Source organism: Haliotis rufescens, unplaced genomic scaffold, assembly GCF_023055435.1.
Source record: "Haliotis rufescens isolate VD_foot unplaced genomic scaffold, xgHalRufe1.0.p SCAF_2, whole genome shotgun sequence".
NCBI classification, from domain to species: domain Eukaryota; kingdom Metazoa; phylum Mollusca; class Gastropoda; order Lepetellida; family Haliotidae; genus Haliotis; species Haliotis rufescens.
The window spans coordinates 63,301,253-63,304,436 of NW_025963890.1; positions in this window are offsets into that span (position 1 = coordinate 63,301,253).

Here is a 3,184-nt window from a genome sequence, read left to right on the forward strand (position 1 = left end):
TGCTGGAATATTGCTAAAAGCGGCGTAAAACTATACTCACTCACTCACTCATTTCTCAAACCCATGATTTCTCACATCTGTGATCATTTCTCACATCCATTATCCTTTCCCACACCCTTTATCCTTTCTCACATCACTAATCATTTCTCACATCACTAATCATTTCTCACATCACTAATCATTTCTCACACCCATTTTCATTTCTAACACCCATATCTTTTCTCACACCCATTATCATTTCTCACACCCAATATGATTTCTCACATCTGTGATCATTTCTCACTTCCATTATCATTTCTCACACCCATTATCATTCTCACACCCATTATCATTTCTCATATCATTATTATTTCTCACATCCATTATCATTTCTCACATCATTATCATTTCTCACATCTGTGATCATTTCTCACTTCCATTATCATTTCTAACACCCATTATTATTTCTCACATCTTTGATCATTTCTCACACCCATTATCATTTCTCACATCTGTGATCATTTCTCACTTCCATTATCATTTCTAACACCCATTATTATTTCTCACATCTTTGATCATGTCTCACATCCATTATTATTTCTCACATATGTGATCATGTCTCACATCCATTATTATTTCTCACATCTGGGATCATGTCTCACATCCATTATTATTTCTCACATCTGGGATCATGTCTCACATCTGTGATCATGTCTCACACCCATTATGATTTCTCACTTCCATTATCATTGTCACAACCAATACCATTTCTCACATCCATTATAATGTCTCACACCCATTATCATTCTAACAAACATTATCATTTCTCACACCCATTATAATTTCTCACAACCAATACCATTTCTCACATCCATTATAATGTCTCACACCCATTATCATTCTAACAAACATTATCATTTCTCACACCCATTATAATTTCTCACATCCATTATCATTTCTCACACCCATTATCATGTTTTACACCATTATCATTTCTCACACCCATTGTCATTTCTCACACCCATTATGATTTCTCACATCTGTGATCATTTCTCACATCCATTATCATTTCTCACACCCATTATCATTTCTCACACCCATTATCATTTCTCACACCCATTATCATTTCTCACATCTGTGATCATTTCTCACATCCATTATCATTTCTCACATCCATTATCATTCTCACACCCATTATCATTCTCACACCCATTATCATTTCTCATATCATTATTATTTCTCACATCCATTATCATTTCTCACATCATTATCATTTCTCACACCCATTATCATTTCTCACATCTGTGATCATTTCTCACTTCCATTATCATTTCTCACACCCATTATCATTTCTCACATCTGTGATCATTTCTCACATCCATTATTATTTCTCACATCCATTATCATTTCTCACACCCATTATCATTCTCACACCCATTATCATTCTCACACCCATTATCATTTCTCATATCATTATTATTTCTCACATCCATTATCAGTTCTCACATCATTATCATTTCTCACACCCATTATCATTTCTCACATCTGTGATCATTTCTCACTTCCATTATCATTTCTCACACCCATTATCATTTCTCACATCTGTGATCATTTCTCACATCCATTATTATTTCTCACATCCATTATCATTTCTCACACCCATTATCATTTCTCACATCTGTGATCATTTCTCACTTCCATTATCATTTCTCACACCCATTATCATTTCTCACATCTGTGATCATTTCTCACATCCATTATTATTTCTCACATCCATTATCATTTCTCACACCCATTATCATTTCTCACATCTGTGATCATTTCTCACTTCCATTATCATTTCTCACACCCATTATTATTTCTCACATCATTGATCATTTCTCACATCCATTATCAATTCTCACATCCATTATTTCTTACATCTGTGATCATGTCTCACACCCATTATGATTTCTCACGTCCATTATCATTGTCACATATGTCATCATTTCCCACATGCTAATCATTATCCACATCTGTGATCATTTTTCACATCCGTGATCATTATTATGAGTTAGGAACCTTCTATGTCCCTTCTGTTGACCAATCAGATTCCATCTCTCATATCACTTTCGTTCAAACACAATGGCGGCGTCCAGTCAAGACGATCTGATCGATAATCAAGATCTGTGTTGTAATAAAATGGGTAGTGCATCACATCACTTTATCCTTGATAAAAAACATGAAAAGATGTGTAAATTATTTGTCGACGCCCAGTTGACAGTACACATGTTTTTCATTACCAGCAGTCAATCGAAATCTGCACGTTGAAATCCATGTTGTTCACGAACGGGAAGTCTAGTTCGTTACGCGATTTTGATTGGACTATGCATTGGCTCGTTAGGCCAGCCAAAATATAACTCCATAATTTCTAGCATACTTCGGCAAGGTTGAAACTGGAGTCAGTTAACGCCCTTGGTTAGGGAAGATGTTATTGTGTAAGATATTCCCTTTTCCCCATGCTCTGTGGTCGTATATTTCGATGTTGGTAGGTGATTTCCCCAATGAAATCGTCTTTAGACGAAAATAGTTTTATCAGTTGTTTTCGTTAAAAGAAGAGATAATAAAATTTTCAAGAAAGACAGGTTAGCATTATATATAAAAATAACCAAAAAGTCCCGTGTGTTGGACATCAAATATCGCCACAACGTGTCATCAAAAGCTATTCATGTGCTACATTTCCAGCATCAAATGAGCTGTCATGGGAAAAGACGGGGTCATCAGATAATCTTTTCAATCAGACAAGCAATTGTGATTTGAAACCTGTTGCAAAAATCAGTCAGAATAAAGTATTCCCCAGCCACGGTACAGTCAGAGGTTGTCTTTGAACAGAACCAAAGCGGCGATAAACTGATAACTGCAGGACATTCTATCTATGGAACACAAATCATTCGTCATGCAATCATCAATAACTCTCTCGTACAGGCTAGAAGGGCATGTGATTAAATGTTGTATGTTTTAGCCTTACTGTCTTTGTCTCTGCTTGATTTGGGTAAAATGAACGAATGTTTTACAACAAAGTTTTGCATTAAACGCATGCATATGATATAGCCGAAATCGTACAATGGACTCCGCTTTTAGCAGGGTTTGTTACTAATATATTTGCTTTCAATTGCTTAGGGTAAACAACAACTTTACTTAAAAGAATCCACGTGTATCTAATTAA